Here is a 26,955-nt window from a genome sequence, read left to right as displayed (position 1 = left end):
GATGCTACAGCTGGCAGAGAAATCCATGCTGAGTGCAGATTATAGCTGAGTATGAATAACTTCATTGCTCCCGAGGCTGAAGTGTTATTACAATCCTCCCTTTGATCTGGTAGAACATCTCAGGACCTACCTGTGAAGTAAAGCTGTTGTGAAAGATGGACGGTGTTAGTGATAGATGGAGGGAAAGGTGAGATTTATGCCACATCTCCCCTCACTTCATTCCTTTCTATCATACATTTGGCCCCATAGCGTGGTATTTTGTCACTTGACCACACAACATCCCTGTAAAATTGGGGTTTTTACTCGTCCGTCCCTGATATTGGGATATAAATTCTATATCCTCTATATATAGGGATTCATAAATTCTGAATTAGCTGAAATTTTTGTATCTAGTGCACCTTATTCTCTGTTTTGGGGGAGGAAAAAGCAGGCTTTGACAAATTGCATCCTTTTTTCATTAAGTTAAATGGACATGACAATTTGAATTGTAACTTGTTAATTAAAGTGTTTCTTCGGTGCCTGAACAACTCCAACACTATCTGGACTTAATCTACATTACCTCTTTTTTTTTTTTTTTTTTTTTTTTTCTCACATGCTTTTCAGTTTATGGTATCAGCAGGCTTTAAAACAAAGTGATCCATAAGATACCAGCTTATCACACAAAACTGCTATTTAAAGAAGGCATTTGAGAACTAAAAATGAGCTGCAAAAGCATAATCAAGTCCTTATTCAGTCAAGTTCTTATTCCAGTCCTTAGTTCATGCAGTGCTTTTTCTCGTAAATTTCCCAACCATACTGATATTAAAAGCTTCCTGATTATTGCACCTTCAATATTCTTGTTTTGACCCCAAATGCCCTGGAGCTTAGAAATCCATTCTAATTTTCAGTCTGTATGTATTCATGTCCCGTTTATTCTTCTAGTGCCATATTATTCTACAGTTTAAAGAACTCTCACTTCCTATCATATCTATTTGCATAAGGGAAAAAAATTAACTTCCTAGCAATTTCATTTATTACCTTAAATAAACCAAACTATTTTAGTCTTCTACTGCAGGATAGCCTTTCTGTTTGCCTAATCATCCTAACGTCACCTTTATGTTCATTTTTGCAGATATTACACTTCCAGTTTAAACTGTCCAGATGTATACCGTTTAAAATATGCATGCTTCTCTTATTCATCTGAGCACTTCAGCTGTGAAAATCCAGGCACATGTTATCAGTAAGTGTTTATTACTATTATTTTTTTCTTTAAGATTTAATTTATGCTGTGTTAAGAAACTTGGTACCATACTGATGAAAAACATTATCAAAGGAAACAAATGATATGATGTTTTAGAGAATGTGACAATTATCAGACGATGCATGCATAAAAATGCTTGGGCTTTGCAAAACAGACTTTTGTTCTGGAGTTTATCAGGAGCTAGATACCAAGTGGATTTTAAAAGATTACCAGCTGAAAGGGACTAAGTTGGATGCTGATGCTAGACAGTGGCAGAAATAGCATAAGTGTTTCCCTTTATATTTTAGGAAATGGGAGAAGACATAAAAAAGTGCTGTTATGTTCTGAGTGTTTCCTTTTTTTGTAGAACAATAGTTGGATACCAAGATAATGGTTAATGAATCAAAACCCAAAGATGAAACTATAATTTTCACATGCAGAACGAGGTACTTCTGAAACATTTTGTGGTTCCATAGAATTTGATACATCACGTGTTTTTTTTTTTTGTTTGTTTGTTTGTTTTTTGCAGTTGTGTCTCTTGTGGGTATCTAGAAGTTTCATAAATGTAATTAACACAATAGAACTGATGCTATGGAAATTCTTAGAGGAGGCCTCTGTCACAAGATCTTAACACTGAGAGAGAATACAGAGAATGGGAAGGGAAACAAAACTGATCAAGACTTTCATGTTTACCTACACTTGGGAATCTAGTTTCTTTTCATTTCTTTTTGACTTTTGCACATTTTGCACAGTGCTGTTGGAAACCTCAAGAGGTCCTAAACCTATATTGTCATGGGTAACAAAACTCCTTCATAAAAGTAACATTACTCTTAGAAAACAGATGTCAAAATACTATGTTAGCTATGTTTTGACAGTTTTATATAGTTATGGACATAGCTATGCTTGAAATTTTAAATCTTGAGGAACTACCTTACTATTTCAGCACTTATGTGCTACAAGCAATGTAATGGAATTTTTGCTGAAATTTAACAACTGTACACTAACTTCAGAATAATAAAATTGCTATTGTAGAGAAATACCAAAGATATTAGGCTCTTGATTCTACATTTTCACCCAGGTTATATTTCAATAAAAAAATGATATAATCAGTTACATATTCATTAACATACACATATATAAAATGATGTGAAATGCCAAACGTTAAAAATGTACAATATAAAGTACGATTTTATTTAGAAGAATGACATCATGAAAAATAACATGACCCAAAGAAAATTTTCATTAGAGGGAATGTGAATTTCATTTAAAAAAACCAAAAAAACAAAAAAACGAAAAAAGACAAAAATTTAGTCATGCATTTTCTATATGGCATATTCAGAGATTTGCAACAACCATTAGTTTTATTCAAAATCCTGAGGATTGTCATGTGATCTGCTTATGTTTAGCTTCTAAAGGGCAGAGCAACTGGTTTGTTCAGTCAAGGTTGCCAAACAGAATAATATTTTTGTTACTGAGCCTGGTTTTTAAGCACCTCTTCTGAAAAAGAAGCTGTTCTGCAAGTCCACACAGGGGTCAAATTTTGTAATAGTAATATTATTTTCTGTCTGTGATGTGTAGTAGATATTTGTGGGGGTGGTAGCAATGTCAAGAAAATTAACTGTTTCATCTGTAGTCTTTGGGTTGGAGGTAGGATGGCTCAGGTGATTGGTAATGGGATAAAGCTTTTCACCTCTGAATTGCCGGCTCTGGACCAGATTAGAAGGAACACCATCTGGTGTCTGGTCAGTGACCCATATGAGAGAAATCAGTTGTCATCCCTGCTACTGGTGAACAGAAATCACACAAAAAGCCTCCATATTGTGTGAACGGTTGCACCGCAAATAGCGCCAAGTGAGCACGAAGGCTAAAAATTCCAGTAGAAACCTAATAGTCAGGCCTCAGCACATTGAAGGGAACACTGGAAAAGTTTGTCCATGTGGGCTACCAAGAGATGCTCTTTCACTGTAAATATTCACTTGATAGAAATCTATTTTGTTTGCTTGTTTGTTTGTTTTGGAAGCAAACAGCTGCTAACTCATGGCTCAAAATCACAGTATTTTAGAGAACAATGACTTGAGTTTTCTGTGGAAAAGTGGATATCAACATCCCCCAGAATCCTACAATTCTTCAAAATGCAATCATCATCAATAATATTTCTGTTAGGCATATGATGGCAATACTTGAACAGGGTGCAATTCAACTGAGAGAGGTGTTCTGTTCAAATGTATAAAATTTTTGCCTGATGCTATCTGAGACAGGTTAGCTCAGACTGGCTTAATGAATAATAAATTACAGTTCACTTTGCCAAGCTGGAATTCCTTGTAACGTAGCACTTCTGAATACTGCATCTATTTCCTATTTTAGAAATAAAATCAGATGTAACTACAGAATCTATGACTTGGGATAGTGTCTGAATTTCTTTTATTTTCTGAAGCAATTTGCTATCTGAATGAAATGACTTTTTATGTTGTACTTTTCACTCAGCTGCCCAGAAATAGGAAGTTACAATTTATGAGCTAAATTTACTCTAAGAAAGATTGTAGTTGTTCCTAGAAATGACTAAAAATAAATAAATTCTGCCAGCTCCTTCAAAAATTTGCTGTTGAAAAACCAAAAAATATTCTGTGCTGATAGCGACAGCCCAATCAAACCCCATTTTGCCATCACCTTCTTCCCTAGGTGAGGTTTTGGTAGAGCCAAGAAGCAGAAGATTCAGTCTGCAGATGTGCCTCTGCAGCGTGCTGCTGTGTGCCTGCCTGCTTCCCAGCTGGTCGCCAGCACCCTGTGGCCTCACCAGCACCCAGCCGGGGCTGAAACAAGGGAATTCGTGCATCTGAAACCTGACCACCACCTAAGCTTCAGTGACCTGTCAGCCTGCTGAGAAGCACATTTCAGTTGTGTGGGATAACTCTGTTTTAGCTGAGACTGTCAAAAATACCAGTGCATGTCTTTAGAAAAGATAGAGCAGCAAGAAACATGCATTTAGGAAAAAAAAAAAAGTATTTTGGTCACTTATTCTCTCTTGTTTTAGTGTTGCATTTTGAATCCTATTTGCGTGTACGTTTTTGTCTACACAGAAATACTTTCCTTGGGGAAGAATATTAAAAAAGTATAAAGGGAAAAGAGAGTCTTCTCTTTCTTTTGCCTCCTCCCCCTTATCATTTCATCCCTTCTCTTGAACATCTCTCAGACATCCTTGCTGAGATGTCCAGATGCTGTCCAGATTCTGAAGATTATCAAAGAAGAATAGAGAGGTTTCATTAAGATGCGCTGAAGTAACTCCAAATAAAAGCTGGAATCTATTTTTCAAACCTTAGACTCTGCATAGCTTTGCTGAACTTGGTATTCTCTTGCAACTGTGAATGACTTTCAGAAACAAACAAACAAACATAAAACAACCCAACACTCTATTCCTTAAACTTTAGTGTTACATACCTCTGGTTATCTTGTGGTTGTTTTTTCTTCTGGTAACTTCTTTCCTCATGAGATATGGATCATCTAGTACCATTGAGACTTTTTTTTCCCATCCACAATATTCTAGATGCAGAGCCTGAAGATTTTATTTGAAACAAAATTGGGAGCTAATTCTTACTATTAATAGCTTACAAGGGCAGCAGTCTTTTAAAAGAAACGAGTTTTATGAGCGTTACAGAATGTTGTAACTCACGGTGGCATAAGGTAGTGACTAGAATTCATTTTCCTTGTGCACAGCCAGCATCTTCATATTTCAGTAACAGGCTATGGTGGGTGTGATTTCACCTATATTCTCTATCCTGACATTTCACTTTTATGCTAGCTACAGAGTATATAATGCCTTTCCGTTCTGGGATACAAAAAGGTTGGCCAAGACATTTCACCTGAAATATGTGCTTGTTTGTTAGGTCTTTAATCTCAAACATACTGATTATTATTTTTAATATTTTGTCTCTGCAGATTCAGTTACTGAATAGCAAACAACACAGCAAAAGTGTTGCCTCTAAATACAACTATCTTATTTAACAATTCTTCAGTTGCTTCAAAAACTTTACTGAATTTAATGCAATTTTTGTGCTGCATTTTCTAACTTCCTTCTCTTCAACTGAATTTATTTATTTCTCCCTTTAATCCTTCCATGTCCTTAAATCTTTCAGTTCAGTCTAATCCTTCAAATCCTATAATTACTCAAACAAAGCATTTTAACCTTGTGGCCTTCCTGGACTCTTGCCTATTGCTTATGACGTGTAGGTCTTGCTTGACTAATGATGTTTACTGCTGCATTTTCTTTCCTAGGATACTCATGGAAAATTTCATGCCACATATTTCTCATCTATAGCAGAGCTCAGTGTCACAGTCTTACTAGGAGCATTGTAAAAATTGTAGAGGCTGCTTTTTGCTATTAGAGCAATTCCTTCTTTTATTCAGAACTTATTGTAGACCTTGTTTTAATACCCAATAATAGAAGTCCAAAGCCTAGATTTTGATTTCAAATAGCTGTTCCTAAGTTCTTTATGTCCCTCCAACATCATTTTTTTTTTTGTATACTGTATAAGGCATAAAACTAGTTTAATTTTTACATCTAAGAATGACAGCACTTTATGACACCATGTTGGTTTGCCTGAATATTTTTCTGAACATTTCATAAACATATTGTATTAATTTCCCTTAGGAAATTATGAATAGTAGGGTGGGGACACTGGTTAATGGTACGTACTATTTTTCATGCAAAGTATATTTGTAAGTAAGTAGTTTTTATAGTTTTATTTTATTTTACTTTACTTTTTTTTTTTTTTTTTTTTTTTTGAAACAGAATAATGAAGAGACCAGCATCTGACTGAAATCTTGGCTTTTTTTTTTTTTTTTTCTTAATAGGAGAGGTATTTTTAAAAATGATGAAAAATAATTATATAAGACTATTAAGGCAAAAAAAGAAAATATAGATAAGGCAGGAATTTTACAAAAAGATTACAAATTTTAATGACATGGTATTGAAAGAAAATTAGCTGTTGATAATGTTGAAACCAAATATTAATGATTTAAGGGGCTGATAATAAAGTATAAAAATGCAGAGGGGAAAGGAATATGGAGCAGAGAGAGAACAAATCTGGGAAGGTATCAGAGAGATATCAAGAAGAGGGACACCAAATTAAACGTGAAATTATAGGAAAACAAATACCTGCAATGTGAGAAAGAGAAACATATTGGCCTGAAGGGTCAGAGGAAGCATATATTTGTGTCTGCATATTTTATATGTAGTTGAAAATACTGTTTTAAATCTGGTGATTTTAACTGGGGAAAAAAAAATATGATGTTCAACATTAAGCATTTATGCTAAGGAAGCACTCTAAACTGTTTTGCTTATCTTGCGTAGTAAGAAAGATGTATTTCTTTTGGGAGTAATGATAAACAGAAAAGTATTGAGATCTGCATCTGTATTCTGTGTGCAGCTGTTCAGAAGCTGCCACAGAGGGTACATACACACAGTTGTACAGAGACATACATAGGTAGCTTGAATCCTATAAACTCAAACAGAAGGAGGGTGTGCTTTTTACTGTGTTTATGACCCGTGAGCAAAATTCTCTAACAAATGTTTTAACCACAGCTTATGTTCCTCAACGCTGTGCCTTTTATGGACAGTTTATACATTGCATATTTACCAAACGTGAATAATTTTCCTCTAATGTGCATGCATAAACTGCCTTAATGAACCGTGGAAGCATTTAGAAAAATAAGCTGGGATGAATTTTAGGCACCAGAGTTCTCCACATCTGCACCTGACACAGATTTATGGCTCTTTACCTTTTCCAGCATGTGTTGCAGGGAGGTTTTTCCGAAGAAAATGTGAGTTCTCCTTAAAAGGCAGGCATGCTAAGCCAAGCTGGAAACAACAGAATGTCTGGAACAATTTTCTCAATAAGATTTCTTGGGAGGGTACTTTTTCTGCTCTTAGGTAACTTAGCCCAAGCTTATGAAAATGAAAGATTTGTAAACCATCTGTTTCTTTTTTCTTTTTCCCTTTTGTGTATTTAGGATAGCCAAACAGACTCATAAATTCACTTTGCTATCCCATCTCAAAAAGGATGTAATTACAGGTACTAGAAAGGGGAACAAATGTGATAAGAGAGAGGATGTGGGAGAAAAGGCATTTCCAAGGAAGAAACATTAAAAAGACTTGCAACATAGAGCCTGGGGAGGAAATGTATGAGCTTCCTCCCAGTGAAGTCAAAGAGAACAGAACTGGATCATGAAAAAACTTACTATATAATGGCAAGCATTGAGAAACATGTATTACCCAACATACATTTTTGGTATCCTTAAAACACGAGATGAGAAGATTAAAGAAACTATAAAGCAGAAATTGAAATACAAATGTTGTGTCAAAATATGTAGGTAGAGATAATACAATTTATCGGACCAAACTAATACAAATATATACAAAAAATACAAACTAATACAATTGGATAAATGCAGACCTTTTGGGGCACACACAACTTTTGTGCATGTGTACCAAGCAAATAAACTTCTGCGTCAGCACAGATTAACTAGCAGTCAGATTCAGTTCCGCAGAATGCTATTTAAACACACAGCACTGTATAATAGGATATCATATGAGAACAGGATTTCAGTTAGACTGAAGTTAGAATATTACAAATACTGATACTTTAGGGGATAAGCTTGTAATTAGGAAGGCACATGAAAAAATGGCACCATTTTAATACTGCTGCCAGATCAATTATTTTCCTCTTTCCTTTAGTATTTGTCTCACTGCTGGAACATATCCCCTGGATTTATTAACAATATCCTAGACTACTACACTGCTTGACTGTTTAAGAGAACTCACAGTGACTGCAATATATTTGAACCTGCTATTACTTGCATGAAATTATTACAGCTGTGAATAGAAGCTATAAGTGAATTAAATCAATTTAAGGACCAGCCATACTTGTTCACAATGAGTAGTATTGAATCCCTGCAGCCTTTTTAGTAATAATCATAATAAGCGTTATGCACAGTGAACATCAGAAGTCTACTTTTATAACAACAAAGAAGCACCTTGGTTTCTTCATTTTAGTCCTGCTGCTTGCTGTTAATTGGAGGAACTGCTAACTCAGCAACAAGTTACCAGATATTTTCCTCTTTTCACTAAATGTTAGACACAGCAACTTAACATACAAAATTCTATGTGACTATTCCATGGCTTAATGCTGAACAGATCCTAACGCTATCTTTGTACTTCTTTCTTGTGGTTTAGTTACCATTTTCTTATTGTCTTTGTTGAAGTCCATCAAGAGGAAAAAAAAAAAAAAAAAAAAAGTAATTCTTTCAGAGTTTGGATTGGACTAGTTTTTAAATTTTTGCTTGATTTCTGCAAGCATTGACTATGATGTGATGAACATTCTGCCTATCTGTTTTCTAAATGGTAAGGTTTTATCTTTTTTTAGGGTTTATCTCTTCTGTGGCCTTTTACTCTTTTGTATACATATCTTGCAGCTAATGCTGGAATATTTCCTTGTTTGGTTACAGATTTTCTAATCATGATTAAAAACAAAAAGCAAAAAACAAACAACTTTGCATAGATAACTTGCAAGCTGAGTCTTAAGAGAAATAAACTTTAACAATCTCATTTAGTAGTTTCATGTTGTAGGCTACGTTTTCTGATCTTTACGTGGTTCACTTCCAAGAGACATAGTTGGAAGATCCATAAATGAAATGATTATTCTTCGTGTCTCTATTATCTTTTTGTGCTGCAAACCTGCTCATATGTATCTTCCATCCAGATTGTGCCCACAAAAAGGGGAGTGACAGCTGCAAAGGGTCTGTGGGGGAGCCCCCAGCCTTGGTCTGCATCTCATAGAACTGATCTATTTTGGTCTGCTGCAGTGGAATTCACTGCATCTCTCTGCACTTAATGAGGAGTTGCCTTCTTATTCACATTTTAATAGTGTGTTTTGTGGTGTATTTAATGGCAATGGCATTCTCATACTGTCAAATTACTGGATCTCAAACAACATCTCCATTTTTATTTTTAATTATATCTTACAATGCTGTCATTCTTAAAGAATTTTAAAACAAAAATGTTATTGACTTTTACTGAATGAGAAGCTTTGTAAAGACTTCAAGAACTATTTATATTATTCACTGGTTTATGTAAAAACAATAAAGAGTCACCACAGATAGTTTCAGCATTTTTTTTTTTTTCCACTTAAGGTATAGGGTCTATTTAAAATTCAGGGAAATCATCTCTGTAAGAGATGATTTTTCATAATTAAGAAAAAAATATCTCAAAATCAAATTCAAATATACTAAATAATCTTTTTATAAGGTCCAGTGGAATTAAAGTCTGAAATACAACCTGAATTGCTGCTGTTGGGACAGTTCCCATCCAACAATGAGCAAAAATAATGTGCAGCTCTTAGGTTATTACTGTGTACTCAGCTCTGCAAAGAAAGAATAATGCAAGGACATTTCTTTTTTACTGCACTTTTTTATGGTGTCATATCCCAACAATGTCAGCTTGTGACTCTCCGCTGTCCTCTGCCTGCACTGCTTGTTTGTTTCTGCCTTCCTTCCAAGTACAGAAAGTTATTTTCTTGGCCCAAATGCTTTCAGACTTAACAAAATGTATCTGGTCATAATTCTAGTTTTGTTCTGACTTCTCCTACAAACCTGCTATTCTTCATCACTCCACATGGTGTCTTCATGGACTGTAAATCATTAAATATAATTCAGCAGCCAGTACACTGAGAATCCAGCCTTGCCTTCTCTCCCGTGCACACACTTATTCACACAGAGCTTGTGTCTGGCCCACCTGTGCACTTTAAAAGATTGAAAACTGTTTACTTTAAAAGCTAGATTTTTGCTTTAGTTTTTATTTATTTTTTAAATCTTGTTATTTTTTATTTTTATTTTTTTTTTTCTGAATTAAGTTGACCTAGTAAAAGAAAAAAAATTGATTTGGGGAATTAGGACTGTTAAAAGAAGCTGATTTTATTTTTGAAAGCTTTGAAGGGATTCTTGTTGACTTTCCAAGTATGAACATTCAGAAACAATTTTATTCAATAAGCTACTACTATAGGGAAGCTTCCTGAATAAGTTGGGAGGAAACATGAAGTGTTCCCCTAGAAGAAAGGTCAAAGGAAGGGAGTTTGTTCAGCCTGGAGAGGAGTAGAAGCCAATCACAGTCTTCCAATACCTGAAAGGGTAGCTCGAGGGAAGATGGAGGAACTCTGCTCTCATGGGTGCACAATGACAGGAGAGGAAGCAAGGGGCACAAGCTGCTTCAGGGGAAACTCCACCCAGATATACGAAAGACTTTCCTCAACATGAGAACCATTCAACCCTGGAATAGGTTGCTCAGAGAAGTGGTGCAGTCTCCCTCACTGGAATTATTCAAGATTTGGCTTGGCAGAGCCCTCAGTAACCTAATTTCCAGAATACATTATTCCAATGGTTTCCAGAGCCACCTTTCAGCCTGGACTCTTCTATGACTGTAGGGTTCTTCTTGTTACCTACGTGGTAAATTCTTTAGGACCTGAACCTTCTCTTAATTCATTAAAATTCACATAGGCTCCTCAAATCATCCCGTGTTTTTGTATCAGGAATCATGAAAGTGTTGACAGTGAAAGATCACAGCTGTGTATTAGAAAAGTAACATATTGTTTGGCTTACTCAGCACCCCCAGGTAGACATGAAGGAGCAAAAGCAGCTACATGCAGCTTTTTTTTTTTTTTTTTCTTGTGACAATAACAGATGAAAAAAATTAGATTAAAAAAACAATAAATAAAAAGCATTTCTGTACCTGGATGTTTATTAGCTGCACTGCTGTAAGGATTTAGCTTGGATCACATTGGGCATAGCACAGGTGGGCAGAGGAATGTTTTATAATATCATTTTTTCCCCTAAGGTCTGAAATAATCTGTCTTTAAGGAGAGGAAACAACTATTACTTTCATTCAGCTGGTGAATTAATGTTCAGAGCTTTTATTATTATTATTTATTTATTTATTTATTTATTTATTTTCACCCAGAAAGTGGTAGGTGTAAATTCTTAACTGGATGGAGTTGAAACCCACTTTACTTGGTCACCAAATTATTGGCTATGGTGGTTGGAGGGCACTCTCTTCCTTCTCTGAATCTGGCCCTCTCTAAAGAAAAAAGAGATATTCCAGGCTCTATTATAGAATGAGAAAGCCTGGAAGGAAATATAATTATCTAGGGAGTATCCAGGCACTCACAAGTTTTCAGTCCCTGTTTACATTAATGTTTCTGCTTTCCATATAAAAGGATTTGGGAGCAAAGCGTAAAATCTCCCCCCACCCAAGTGAACTCCCACATTCCTGATAGTTTTCTCGCCCTGCGAATCTTGTATTCCTTCCTGTGTGGATCTGTGCCACGGCTCCAACAGGAAGGGAGGACACGGTAGTGTTTCGCCGAGGAGGCAGAACTCTGAGTCAAAGCTTGTAAATTAGATGAGTCCTATTATAATAAAGCATAAATTAACTTATATGTGAGACAGCAGCTTTTAAAGAGGGTGAGAGTTCTCTCTCCTTGTAATGAAAATGTTCCGGTTTCTTTAGGGATTAGTTACAGAGAAGTATATTCCAGCCCAGCCTACCCCTTTGGAAATACGGGTGCATGTTTCAGCTCCTTCAGGAGAGGGGAACATTATGCTGTCTCTTTCATTTTCAGGGTGAAGATACCTATCAACTCTCATATATAAAATATGGGCACCTCCTCCAAATACATTAAAAAGGAATGCTTACAGCTGCATTTTGTATGTGAGGTCTGCTTGCAACTTCATTATTCATTTTGGTCCTTCTGAAGCCTGAAATGTCTTTAGTCATTGTTGAGATTATGACAACATCTGACAGCGTCTTCTAGACTATGTCTAGATTATGAACAAATGTACACCTAAATGGTCCTCACCTCCTAGTAGTGCAGGATAGGGGTCTGACAATAGTATATTTTGATCCTTTTTTACATCTTCGTTTTCTTCCCACAGAAACCAGGGCTCAAAGGAGGATGAAGGACATTTGGGTCTCATCCAGAGTTGGTTTAGGTCAGAGTCTAGGGCTGCACCTGAGCTTGGATTCTGGATTCCACTTTAGGATTTTTCTGATGAATCCTAAAGATGTAGGCTGTGGTGCATCTTTGTCCAGTTTCTGGACTATAGCTAGATTCAAGATGCCTTTGTTGATGATTCTAACTGCTCAGATCAGAGTACTGGACATAGAGAGAAGCATATCTGTAGGCACCTAGGGAGTTTCCAGAACATGAAAACTCCTAGGGTGTTTCAAGAACATGAGTACCTACTGAAATCAGATGCTTCCCTGGGATGGGCCAGTGAATCTAGCTATGATTTAGCATGTTTTTCCTTCAAGAGTATGAAGAATATTAGAACAAAAGGGGTCATTAGTGTTGATATTTGAGATATTAAACTGAGTACTATATTTGAGAACTACAAAGTGTCATATGTATTTTTAAACTTGCAGCTACATTCTTTTAAAGTGATTCTGTAAAAATGACACATGAGGGATGCTATTTTTCTCCTTTTTCCAGTGTCTTGTAAAATTTTCAGGATGTGTTTGTTGAAGATGCTTTGTTTTTTGGTAGTAAGTTTTTTTTTTTAATAGTAAGAAATGAAGGTGAAGATCAAAAATAGAGTTTTCTGTTTTCTATTGATAGTCTAGCACCTAGAGGCATGCAAGATTCTTTCCATATGCGGTGGTTCCGCTCGAGTGGGCAGCCAAACTTCACCACAACCGCTCTCTCACTCCCCCTCCTCAAAGAGGAATGGGGAGAAAATACGATGAAAAGGGCTCAAAGGTTGAGATAAGGACAAGGAGATCATGCAGTAATTATTGTAATGGGCAAAACAGACTCGGCATAGGGAGACAGTAAGATTTATTGCTTATTACTAACAAGCCAGAGAAGTGAGAAACAAAGGAAAGAAACCAAAAGCACCTTTCCCCCCCATCCACCCTCTTCCACCTCCTCCCCCTGAGCGGCGCAGGGGAACAGGGGAATGGGGGTTATGGTCAGTCTACAGAGCTTCTCTGCTGCTCCTTCTCGGTCACTCTCGTCCTCTGTGCTGTGGGGTCCCACCCACGGGATGCAGTCCTTGCTGAACTGATCCGGTGTGGGCTTCCCACAGGCAGCAGCTCTTCCAGAACTGCTCCAGATATGGGTCCATACCACGAGGTCCATCCCTCAGGAGTAAACTGCTCCAACCTAGGTCCCCCACGGGCAGCAGCTCCTGCCAGGTCACCTGCTCCTGCGTGGGCTCCTCTCCACGGGCTACAGATCCGGCCTGGGATCTGCTCCGGCAGGGGTCTTCCACAGGTGGCAGCCTCCGTCAGTGCAGGGCCACCCGCTCCACCGTGGTACTCCATGGGCTGCAGGGGGACATCCTGCTTCACCATGGTCCTCACCACAGGCCGCAGGGGACTTCTGCTCCGGCGCCTGGAGCACCTCTCCCCCTCCTTCTTCACTGACCTTGGCACCTGCAAGGCTGTTCCTCACTCCTCTCACTCTCCCAGCTGCTGTGTGGCGCAGCATTTTTTTCCCTGTCTTAAATATGCTCTCACAGAGGCACAAAACAACATTGCTTATTGGCTCGGCTCTCGTCAGCAGTGGGGCCCTTACCAAACATGGGGCAGCTTCTAGATCCTTCTCACAGAAACTACCCCTATAGCCCCCTGCTACCAAAACCTTGCCACGTAAACCCACTCCACCATGATTTCCTTTCTCAAGGTGCTTGCAAGATAAACTCACAACAAATGATAATTTTCTCCATCAGCATCTTAACTCCTGCTTGAAGCTTGTGTAGAACAAAGATCCACATTAACAATATCAGAAAGAAAGTGAAGCTAAATCCCAAATTCTGTCCAACTAGAATGATGATTACCAAAGTTGTCAATTTACATTTTAGCAAATTGCAAATGCAGTCAGTTTTGAAGAGAATGTTCACAAAAAAACAATTTCTTGTGAATCACAGTGTAAAATCATGCCCATTTCATTATAATCCTCAGTAAAACAACATTTCTCATTCAGTGAGAATAAAACAGTCAAGCACCACATTTCACATTATTCAAATTCTACTTATCTGAGAACATGATTAATTCCCCCATCCAACTTTCTATTGCATCCATCAGTAATATCTCAGACGTGTACATTTATTGTTCCATTTCACCACAACTCTGCAAAGAAGGATACCTTATTAATCTCATTTAACAGAGGGGAAACAGAAGTTTAAAGGGCTGTGTTCATACCATCTACGGTGATCTCAATTCAAGGTGAGAAGTAGTGATTTAAGCCCATCACTTTTCAGGGCTGGCAGGCCCTGTATGCCAATTTTGCCAGCAAAGGAAAGCTGAGACAATCTATTCGGTGTTCTAAATTTCACAGCAGTCTTGTGAAATGCTGTGTTAAGAAGTTTGAATTCTCTTCAACAAAGTCACATGAAAGTCTAGAACTTTGGTATCTAGCTTTGGACATTTAGGTGTGATTTCTTCAATAAATGTAACATTAAATATTTCATATGTTTAGACATGAATTCCAGTGTATTTTTGCTCAGTATTTTTGCACGTTAGACTGAAGGTAATAAGCTTTTCATCTAGAAGCATGCTCTACTGGCAGTCTGTGAGAAGTTTAATTTAAATGTCATATCAGTATTGCACAGGAATACCTAACAGATGTGAGATTGGAGGAGGAGGAGCAGTGGCAAAAAGACTGTAACATTAAAACCTATATCACAGTGCAGTCAGAAACGACGACTAATTAAGCAGTTCCTAACACTTAAGTGATTGATTTTATACTCAAAAACCATCTTCTTAAGGTATTATTCTGTGAGTAATTTCTTAGCTTAAATTTCTTAGCTGAGAGGCTAAGAACTAAAGCTCAATGGCCCCAGGAACACTAGTGCAGCATCAACGTGAAGCACAGATTCAAACAGCAGAAGCCCTGCAAGCTTCTACACAAATGTCTGGAGCTAACAGAATGATGAATCACACTAGAAAGTTTTCTCTGTGAGGTAACACTGGCTAAGGAGAAGACTGAGATACATAGCCAATGGGTTTCATAGGTCCTAATAGCACATGTATAGACAAATCTGTAGGCACTTCTAAGTAATTCCAAGGTCTTAAGAAAGCATTCTTTTCGTGGACACAGACAATTTATTTTTTCTCAAACTGGCTTGTTCTTTAAAATGTAGGTTAGGTGTTTAGGTGAATTTTCTCAGAATGAAGTTATCTCCCTGACAGAAAGGTCTTTTTTTTTTTTTTTTTTTTTTTTTTTTTTTTTTTTTTTTTCCTGTCTATAAAGCATAGGAGCGGAAATGTGGCCAAGATTTAAAATTCAAAATCATGCACTCCTTCATGGCTTTTTCTGAGAGCTAATGAAATGCACTAGTTGAAGTATAAAGAAAAGCAACATGGAAAATTTTAGCTCACATTTGGCAAAACTTTAAGTAAACATGCTTCTAAAAATCGTGTTATTTAATCTCAACAATAGCACAATCAGCCTTATATTAATTAAAATGCAAAAATGTAGTTTTTTTTTTTTTAAGGTACTATGCATCTAATTCTTCTGAATTACTAGAATCTATTTTGTAGAAAATACTGGCTTTCCACAGAAACCTGATTGGCAGTCTATGTTCAGTTTGTAGCACCAGAAAAGTACCTTTTTGTCAATCAGTCCTTTTCCTGTGATTTTCTAAATAACTTTTGAACCCATTAGTAAATTTTAAGGTTTCCTACAGGTGTAGAAGTCTTAAGGATACCAAGTGTTTTCCAAATATTTGCTGCAGAACAGAGAAAAAGCATTGTGGTAGAGGTCTACAAGTTTGTAAGGCACACAGAGAAATAATTATTTATTATTTCCAACAACAACAACAAAAAATCCTGAGTGATATGAAATGAAAATGTCAGATGGTAAGGTTAAGGCAATAAAAATGAGATATTTTTCATGGAACCACTGCTGCTACAGTGACATATGATAGAGGAAAAATTCTTCTTGGTTTGCTGTGAGTCCTATGTGCACACCAGAAATAAATTTATCTGATAGATTATAAAAATTAATCCATATAGTGGGTAACAAAAAGCTCTCAATTTAAACAATTCCTTTATTTATTTTATAGATTTACTTACACAATTATCTTTAGTGATTCAATCTTATATTTACTAATATCATCCTTATTTTTACTAATCCAATCTTATCCAGTTCCTTTAATTACGGTAGGACTTCTGCATTTGAGACTTTTACAAAACTTATGTATTGGTATTTATTTTTTCTTGGTAGTGATGTATCTAGTTGTCTGAATGCCATTTTCTTAGAACACTGACATCAATCCGTGACAAAAAAGAAAATAGAATTTCTTATAATGAGGGACATGTCCAATAGTAACAGAAACTTGATACTGATACTACATCTACACTAACCTCCATCCTCCATTCATTCACTTTTCTGCTGGTGTTATGAAAGCAAAAAATCCTGGTGAAGATCTCTCTTCTGATCTAATAAGCATCACTAATGATTATTAGATTTGTAAGATTGCTCAAACAACCTAAAACATCATAAGACAATGATTTCTCTGGTCTGCTGCTTTTTTTTTTTTTTTTTTTTTAGTTAGTTGGAAAATTCCCAAGACTCCTGAAATCCTGAAATGCTTGTGGTCAGTTTGGCATTTCCTTCCAATTGGTGTGTTTTAGATTACCTGTATAACCTATATGACAAGCGCCTTTCTGAATTACAGTAGACATCTATGTAATGTGGTATTACAGGAATTTAGACACACAAACTGATAATGAAAATATAATATATACTGTATTGGAAAAATTTAAGAATCAGCATGGAGCTTTTCAGAGAGTAGTATCTATTCAGTCTTCCTGTCTGCTTAAATCCATACCTTTCCTTCCAGATTAATGTACCACCAATCAACTAATTTAGTTGAATGCTCAGTTAGGAATGAGAACTTCTGAGGAGATTCTCATGTGTTACGTGCATCCAATTAACTTTACTAAAGAAGAAATTACACTATCTTTTTCAACAGGAATGATGTTCTCCAACTCCTCATTGGAGTTTTCTATTTATAGTCATATTGGCTCCTTAAGAAGGCAAAAATAATGTGTTTTATTAGTATTACATTTTTATTAGTATTATAGATTTTAAAGTGAATATATGCAGTTAGTTGCTTTCTAGCTGGAAATCCTTAAATCTCAAGGGCTCCTCCCTTGAAATATATTTTTTAATGCAAGAATTCCTCAGTCTGAGTCACCATGAAGTTCAAACAGAGAATACTGAAGGCACCATAGGGATTGAGTGACTACTGAATTTTTGAAGTCACTGTATAAAGTACTATTTACATGCTATAAGCTAAACAGACGTTGGATAAAACAAATTGAATATGGGCTATTGTATGAAAAATAAGCATCATCATAACTCCTGCCTCCTTTGGAAGATATATCTCTTTTTGTGTTTGCTGTTAAAAAATAAAATAAAAAGAATATGGTCATCCGTTACCTCAAAGTCTAGTTATGAGCAAAAGAAAATACACCTTATATTATGTGAAATCATTCATTATAGTCTAAATGATACCTTAACAGTCTAATCACATAAGTTGCTAATGAATCCAGAATTAAGTATTACAGAAGGGGAAAAAAGAAAATTAGGCATAATTTTACAGATAAAATCTCAAAAATAACACTGTTACATTATTATCCACATAATGCATAACATCTATCCCTTTCCTTTGATGTTGCGCTGTTCATTCAAGTCCTAAGGTCTTCAGCTTGAGTCCAGAAGGGCAGGTTACAGCAAGTCATCTGTTTTCCAAGTCATTTGCCAAAAAAAAAAAAAAAAAGTGATGTTTATGTTGATGGCTTTTATTCCTCCTTACCCTAGAGTCCTAGAGTCAATGTGGGGTAGTTCTGATACATTTACTAACACACCTTTATTCCTTGCTCTTCCTTTACTGATCCACAACTCCATGTTGAATGCAAATCTGTTGTATATATAATATACATTATACATATAATACACATATACATATATATGATGGACATTTGGTACTTGTTCTTTATTCTCTTTTTACTGCTAAAATTGTTTTTATCCAGGACCATTGGTGAGTTGGTTATAGCCCTGGGACCTCCAGTCTGGCCCTGTGGCCCCTTATCAACTCATGCAGCTTTTTTTATATGGCATCTGTGTTAATGCTTCTGAGGTGTCTGCTATCACACCACACCTGTATTCATGTATATCATTACTTTAGAGTCGTAAAAGTTTCATTCAACACAAAAGGTTAATTATTATTACTATCTATTTACATAAAAATACATAAAATATAGAAAACAGTATTGTTAAAAAAAAAAAAAAAAAAAAAAAAAAAAGGTTATACCATGCAGAGATCAGCAAAAATAAAATGAATCAGACATAGGCTATTGGTCATTAGAAAAACTGCTGTTACAGCATACAAGGAAAAACAAAGCTTCTGTCTGGACATGAAGCCTAGTGAAAGTGAAGTTTAATAGCAAAATGAACTCTATAAGTAAATCTTAAAAATGATATATAAAAAGCATGGTAAATGATTCCGGAGGATTTTCAGAAAGGTTTTTCTAAATATATATTTACATTTCTCTGACTTTTAAGAATTTCTAGTTCTTCTCTCTTTCTTCTGTCTGCCCTGCTTTTCTTTTGTTCCTTGTGTGCTGACTTTGTTCTAACTTGACTTTTAAATTAACAGTTGTTCCAAGCTGGGTTCTTGGTACATTTGGCGAAGAGATTGCACTTTGATCCCTCCCCTTATAACTTGATGCATTGTTTCTACAAAGTAGAGTGCACATTTATGATATATTTCAGTGCACACAACAGCATAAATTTTGTTTAAATTCTATTATTTTACTCATTTTTATGTCTGTAAAATTCTTAAGATTTTTTTTTTTTCTGTGGAAAACAGAAATCAAAGCAATGATAAAGTCATTTTTGATAGCATAAACTTTGGAAATAAAGTCATAAACACCATTTTATAACTTGGCTGTTTTAACACATTAATTCACGTGGGATTTCATTTGGATACCATGTAGTCAAAATAGTTTTAATTAAAATGCAAACTGGTTATAGGTTTGTTTTATCTATTGAGTAGCTGGCTATCCTAAATTATGTTTTGTAGTTCAAATAAACTCTAGTGACTTGCCCAAGAAATTCTGAGTACCTCTTTTAAGGCTAAAATTGTAGCAAAACGCCTGAAATACTCTTTGATGTAAGTGATTTTTCAAGCAGTGACAGGTCAAAGTGACAAAAGGGGACTTCTGAGAAGTTAACGAGTCTTTTCCCATTCTGGTCTCATTTACAGTCTGCCTGAAATTCTAGGAATCTTACCTGTTCAGCTACTGCTTTTTCTGTAAAAAAGCCCCCATGGCTATAATCAGCATGGGTTTTATAAATCCCTTTCATAATGAGGTGTGTTTTGAAGTAGCAAAAATTTCTGTTATGAACTTAATGAACTTCCCAAACCCATAGAGAAAAGACAGCAAACAGGGAAGGAGCCAACACTTTTGACCCCATTCAATTTCTTAAAATTGATATTCCACACAAATTTTATAGGGAAATATCCTTTTTGGGGAAATATCCTTACGGGGAAATAGCCTTTCTACTCATCTAATAAATCTTGCTGAAAATAGGAAGCTGTGATTTCTGTCTGTACAGTCTTTCCCCTACAGTTTTCATTGCCCTAACTTGTACCTGTTTGTAGACCTGTATGGGGTGAGGAATAATGGTAGTTTCACAGCTCCTGGGAACATTGAATTTTGATTTTTATGAAAGGACTGTTTTACTTCATTGAATGTTTTCTTTCTGTTGTGTGAAACACAGCAAAACAGGAGCACCTTTAATATCATCAGAGGGCTTGCACACAGATCTAGATAACATTTTTTTTTCACTCTGAGTGGCTTTTATAATGGGCCTGATATGGTAGTTCAGTTAGGTCGTCATTTATGTGGAAATACTAGGTCAATACAGAAAACACCAGTAAAGTTGCTATGAACACTTCAGTTTGTATATATGGTGGTCTGTTTTGTACTTTATCTTGTGTAAAAGGATAGTGTTCAAAATTCCTTGTGGTCTTCCCCCTTTTGTGACCTTCAAAGAAAGTCAAAACCCTTCTTCTTTGTTGGTATTTCCCTCTAGCACAAACACAAATATTCTTTCCCGAAATATTTACTTCTAAATATCTGAGAGGAGCAGACTTTTTCTTTCCTTTCTAATAGCTTGTTTTACGGAGAATACTGTCAGGAAGGAGCAACTCTTCATTCACTTTCATTTCACACGTGACTTTCATTCACAAAGCAGAAATTTTAGCCTCTGTATCTACTAAATTTTCAGGCAAGTAGATGTTCATTCTTTGTCTAAGTCCCCTTTACACAGGTTTTTGCAAATGAAATCAGCTTATCTGTTGGTGTTAAGGCTGCAGAATAGATTAAATTCTTCATGGTGTGTGTAAGTCTTCTGTAATACATATTGGAATTCGTGTTTATGTGTTGTATGTATTACTCTCTGACTTCATAACTGACTGAAATATGTGGTGGTTTTTAAAGGGAAGGAAAAATATAAACTTTTTTTCTATTAAATTAAGGAAATATGTGTTCTTTATGTAGACATAGTAACATCAAAACGTAATTTGTACAGAGTTACACTTTACAATTTATTTTTGGAGTAATTTTCATGCATGATGCATTTGTCTCATTCCGTTACCTTTGATATTATCACTAAAAGTGTCACACACAAGGTTAGTACAAGAAACTTCTGAAAACTATATCTTTACAGTTTAAGTTTTAATACAGGAGCCTTTCATAAAAACTCTTTATATTTATTATGTGTATAAGGAGGAACTTATGACGAAAAGAGTTCTTAACATTTTCCAAAATGCTGCACAGAATTTTTATAACACTGGAAAATGTTCTATTTTAGAAAGTCCTGAGAGACAAGTATTGCAGTGTTCTTAATTTAGTTTTATAACACCTGCCCTTTGAAAATTTTTAAAGTAAAACAGATGTCCCCTAGCTTATCAGCATGGAACAGGGAATTCTAAGAAATTATGTGTCTTTTCACATTCTTGTAGGCACTGCAATTTTCAAATTTATATTCAAAGAAATAGCATATATCACTTGGACATTCTAATTTGCTAAAACTTTTCAGATAATACTGAAACATCTTTTATGAGCACATATTTCTCATTTTGTACAAAGCAATGAGTCATTTTAGTATTGCAATTGTAAACAAGAAGAAATTGTTCTAAGAGCACACATGCCTTCCTGCTACTGTTCATTTTGACACTTATGTAGGACAGGGTGGAGCAGCCACAGAATTTTCATGGTCAAGTCTTTTCAATTGCTGGAATTCTGTCTTATTTTACATGATTTTTAAGCCAAAATTTACACATATAAAATAAACTATGTTTTACAAAAATATTCTCCATAAAGCTTCCCACCCCTATGCCCCAAAATCTTTTGTTCATCTTTTATACTTCTTTTGTTTAAAGCAATCAAGACTGACCATAGGACAGAAAGTATATCTGAGTATTCACTTGTTGATTTAAGGAATAATTAATACAGGTTTATTTCTATGCTGTCAAAATTTCTGCAGTTTGCCTTAGATTTTTTGTTGTTGTTGTTATTATTTCTGTTAACAGGCAAAATAATAATATTAAGGGCCAGATCCAGTGACTTCACAAATGTTACACTCAACAGGGTGTTGAAGTGAGGTATTTGTAGAGGTAGCATACTAAGAGGGTATCTAGGCTGATAGCAAACTTGAGGTGAGGGGCAATCACAAATCCCATTCCTTAGGCTATTTCCTCCTGTCTGCAGTGTTACATCCACTTACACAGGATGCAGGTGCAGATCAACTCCTTTTCCTGGGCCTCCTGGAGGTAGGCTGGATTTTCATTGGTTGTAGTTACTTTGTGAGTAGGGTCAAGAGTTAGTGAGAATAATGACACAATGTTAGCCAAGCCTTAGATATATAGGTATAGGTTATATAGATATACCTGAGGTTGTCTTCAGGCTTTAGGCAAATAAAGTTCAGAATTTAGTCATTCTCCATTTGAAGTCAAGAGCAAGGTACCCATTGCCTCCATATGTGCAGAAACGACCCTCAGGGAAATAACACGTGGCCCAAGGAATTCTAGCACAATGCATACAGAACTGTGATAGTGCCTGGAAAATGGTAAGAAATATAATGCAAGCATTTCTTACTATAAGTCTAGTTTTTGGTGTAGCTGATTTAGTCAAGACCAGTTACATAAACATGTATTCCAACATCTCCCTATCCAGAAATCCAGATAAGCGATCAATCATTTCAGGGGCCTTAGCTTTGGCTCTCTTATTGCCTATGGCATGAAAAGGGATGGACATTCCTGTGTGCAAAGTGTTACTTGTGAACCACTGGTTTGGTAATAAGAGCAGATTTGTTCTTTAATTAGCCTTTGTTTCTCTAGTTTCCATGGTCCTTTGAAGCTCTGATGAGTAATCTGATGCATACTTGTGATCTTGACCAAAGTCATGTAGAAAATAACCAGTTGAGCTTTGTATAAAATTCATTAGGCTGACTCTTAACTCCCTTGCTCAAACTCTACTCTCTCTTATAAGCTTTGAAATTCTTATCTGAGAAGACACCGATGGAATTGTGTCTGAGACTTATGCTAAGGCATCAAACAGTAAATACAGTTTCTATCATGGAAACAATTGCTGCATAATGGTGATGCACTGTATGCATCAACACATGCAGCTCCATGCTTACAGAATTTGTAATCCATGAAGAGATATTTTCTATTGCTGTCCTACCATTGCTGATGATCTGGAAAAAATGAAGTCAAAGAAGAAGTAGATTAGCATGTTTAGATACTCTTTTTTGGATTTTGTTCCCAGCCCAGTCCCCACAGTATTAATGAATGTTAATCTGAGCAAAGTTTTACATTGGCAGATGGCCAAAATGGAGGATTAATACTGCTTGCTCAACAGGTCTTACTTAGAATTAGTTTTATCATGTAGTAATTGGATAAAGCATATTTTTGATAGACTGAAGAAAGTTAACTTTTAGCACTTTAATTATGTAAAAAAATGAATCCTAACAGCTGCACTTAATAGTTTGTTAGCTAATGGTTAGTTCAGCAATTTTATTTCTGGTTGTTATATCTCTATATATCTATATAAAGAAAGGACTTTCAGGTGTTTTTCTCTATTGACTTAGAGAATACGAGAAATTAAATGTAAGTGTGGGTTAAGGGAAAAGCAGCATCCTGCAAAGACTTTTAATGGGGCTGTGGAGTCTGCCCACAGGGTTCTGTTCCAGCTTCTGCCTAGTACCTAGGATCCCATGTGGGTTTCCTCCTCAGGAATAATACATACTGTCACACTGTAGGGTACTGCATTTCAAGTACTGACTTTATTGACTACTTTGAGGTAGGATATTTGGTAGCAAAAGCAAAGCTAAGATTCTAATGTACAAATTACTATTTTTATATAATCTTTATGTAGCATGAAATCGTTTGTAGTATTTATACAGTGAGGATAGTACAAGCTTTGTGCAAGCAAAGGTTGGATTAAATGTGTTCCTCACCTTACTGTCAGACACACAGCAGGAGAATTGATACTAAAAAAGAACATTCAATTTATTTACCTGGAAAGATGACATCATAACTTTTGATTGCTGCCTCCCTTTGAGGTGAATGGCATCCCAGTAACAGCTCAAAAGTGGTATAATGCTATTCCAGTTAGGAGGAGAAACCAGTGGTGCAGTCAATACTGTTAAAACAAGGTTGAAATACAGTAATAATTTTTGTTTCCTTCACAAACAGCCTCAGATCAGAGGAAAACATAATGAACTGCTCAAAACACTATAGTCTTTTCAATCATTCTGAGCCACAAAAAACTCTTCTCATCTTTTTTTCTGGCACCTCTCAAGGTATTTGTTCTGAGGCTACCTGGCTGTTTGTGCTTTCAAGGCATTCTATTTTGCCAGATGATTAAGCCTTTATCTGTTTAAACGTAGTTATGTTTGTACTGAAGGCTTTGCTTCTTTTGGCTATCTGGTTCCAAAAAGGGATTTTGCTTTCTCTGTGCTTATTTCGAAGGATATATGCTGAACATAATCCCACTCCCAGTTTCAGTTAACTTTCCCTGCTCACAATTGCATGAAAGAAGAACAGGTGAAAGGTTTTGAATATCTTCTAAAAACTGAGTGGAACTCAGTTTTGTTTATTTGTGTTATGGGGATGATCCAGGCAGTCTTTGATGGAGTAGGACAAGAAGTCAGTCTGCTTCTACAGGTAAATGTATACTGAGTTTTTAGGAAGACAATCTGTCTTTGCTAGGTGAACTGCAAGAGTAAGTAGTCCTTTTTCTTTATGTGCATCCTACTAGCATTTACCAGGAAAGGTCTGTTTTTTTATTAAAATGTTTTCCCAAAATATATTTTCAAGGTATACAAAAACACATTAACACATTCTTGCTTTCTTTCTTGCTTTCTCTCTCTCTCTCTCTTTTTTTTTTTGTGGGCAAAAACATCTGATATCACGGGAGTCCTTACAAAATAGATCTAGACACTTGATATTAAATTTATATTTTTGAACTATTCTGTTTCCTTTGAGGAGATACTGGATCACGTGAGGCATTGCACTGAAGAAAATGGTGAGAGTTCTACCTGATACAAAGAGTGTGGTGAGCCTTTCACATTTCCACACAATGTTTCTAGAGCCTTTCATCTTTAGCCAAAGTTTGAAAGTTCTACTCACATCTCTCTTAAAAATCCTGGGAGGAGAGTTGGGCACAATTCCAGCATCCCTTCTAATCATACTTCAATGTAATCTCTAGTAACATCAAAGCAGTTGGAGGATGATGACAGAAAAAAAAAAAAAAGAAAAAAGAGTCAGCTAAAGTTCAGTCTCTGAATAGACTGCTTACCTTTAGATTTGTGTGTGAGGAGTAAGGGGGTGGTAGTGTTAAACTACTTACTTAAAAAAGTTAGCTTTTCCTGAAATTAAGTCTGTACATGTCAGGATAATTAACTTTTTGCCATTAAGGTGAGGGGAAGCAGTTCATGTAGGAATTCAGGCTCATGATTTTTGTCCTTTAAATAACAGACACCAGGCACTTTTTGACAAATTAAATTTACATGTGATAAATTATTTGAATTGCATCCCTTTTTATAAAACTTCCCTGCTTCTGTCTGAAGCCCAGTACAGATCGCATATACTTAACTGATTTGCAGAACTAGAAAGTAACTGATACTGGCCTAAGATTTTGAAAACCATACACAAAATATTTACTATTAGGGCATGCATTATCCCTTGCATAAAAGCATGCAATGTAAGTTCCTTTCAAAAAGCAGCCATTGAATGCTGAAAAATACCTTAAAGATACCTTCTTCCTGAATTTTTACTATATTAGACCTTCTTCCCAATTTTTACTATTCACATTGAATCATGGTGAATTCAATTCTGAAATTCTGCTTATTTTTGCAGAACACTTGTTAACACAGTTTTCACTCAGAAACTCTCTGTTAGAACTCTCCTGTAAAAATATTTTCTGCTGATAATTTCTTGAGTTTTTGCCAATTTCTTTGAAGGAACCTACCTCTTCACACATCAGTAATGACTGCTTAGCCCAACAAAGAGCTTCCTAGCTTGGACTTTTCTCGTCAGCTGTCTCTTTCTCATCAGATGTTCTTCCTCCACTGAGGTATTCTGACCAATATCATGGTTAGTGTTCTCAGACATCTGATTACTTAAAGAAATGTTATTTATCACAGGAAAGGGATCAGGTTCAAAGGAAAGATATGTGAGGTGTCTTACTGTTGTTTTTTCTTCCCACTGCGATACTTGCCAAATTCTGATCCTCCTGGTGATTGTTAAACTTGTTGCTCTTTTCTGTGTACAAATCTCAGACAGTGGAAAATATCAGGAAAATCTGAGTAAGAATTAGTCTGGATGCACCAAGAATGACATAGTTAGTTCTGTAAAACCCTATTACTTAATCAATTTGCAGAAATCTACACTTTTTCAGTGCAGCAGTTTAGTTAGTAATTTCTGGAATAATTTGCTGAAAAATTGTGTCTGAGCGCTTTCACTAACTTTTTCTTTCTCATAGTATCTGTGACTGAAAAAAAAAAAACAACAAACCAACACTAAAATTTCCTGTGTATTGTCTACAGATTCCTTTGAATGTACCCAAATAATAACTATGTAGGAATAAACAAGTTTTACTTGTAGATGTGAACTGAACACAGTATGTTTTTTTTCCTTCTAATTGCTTCCTAAAGCCATTCTTTTCTTCTAATAGTTGACTTTGTAATTTGGTTTCCCTAAAAGTGCAGTAATGATCTGTTCATGTCAATTAACATAGCTGTAATGGGTTAAGACCAAATAGAATTTAGCTTAGCCCCAGTAAGGGATCCTGGAACTTCTAACAAATCAAATAGACTTATACCTTGTCTGGGGTGGCTCAGAAGTGCTGTAAGCTTTTCACAGGGTACAGGTAGCAGTAAAATGATCTGGGTTAAAAATCAAAATGTGTAGTTCAAGGACATACTCGAGGCATAACTCCCATTTCTAGCATTAGGAAAATACAGTTTGCTGTAGTTTGCTATAGTTTGGTATACACACTTCCCAGGTGTCTTTCCTTCCAGCAAATGTACAGGTCTCACTAGTAATACAGAACTGCTGTAATTCTTCCTATGGAAAAGGGCAATGATATATGTACATAAAATAAAATT

At 35.8% G+C, this 26,955-nt stretch overlaps 1 long non-coding RNA gene across 1 annotated transcript; it reads right to left on the bottom strand.

Annotated features, from left to right (window-relative positions):
- Positions 1-12,984: 12,984 nt before the first annotated feature.
- Positions 12,985-26,463, bottom strand: LOC137857588 (uncharacterized). Its single transcript, XR_011097174.1, has 6 exons — positions 24,977-26,463; positions 23,863-23,987; positions 22,984-23,040; positions 22,232-22,400; positions 18,141-18,193; positions 12,985-18,014 (listed from the first exon to the last, which is right to left on the bottom strand). It is a non-coding gene; the product is annotated as an uncharacterized lncRNA (long non-coding RNA).
- Positions 26,464-26,955: the final 492 nt, after the last annotated feature.

The sequence above is a fragment of the Anas acuta genome, chromosome 5 (assembly GCF_963932015.1).
Source record: "Anas acuta chromosome 5, bAnaAcu1.1, whole genome shotgun sequence".
Taxonomy (NCBI): Eukaryota; Metazoa; Chordata; class Aves; order Anseriformes; family Anatidae; genus Anas; species Anas acuta.
Note: the sequence above shows the minus strand (reverse complement) of the source record. Positions and strands in the feature narration are given on the sequence as shown.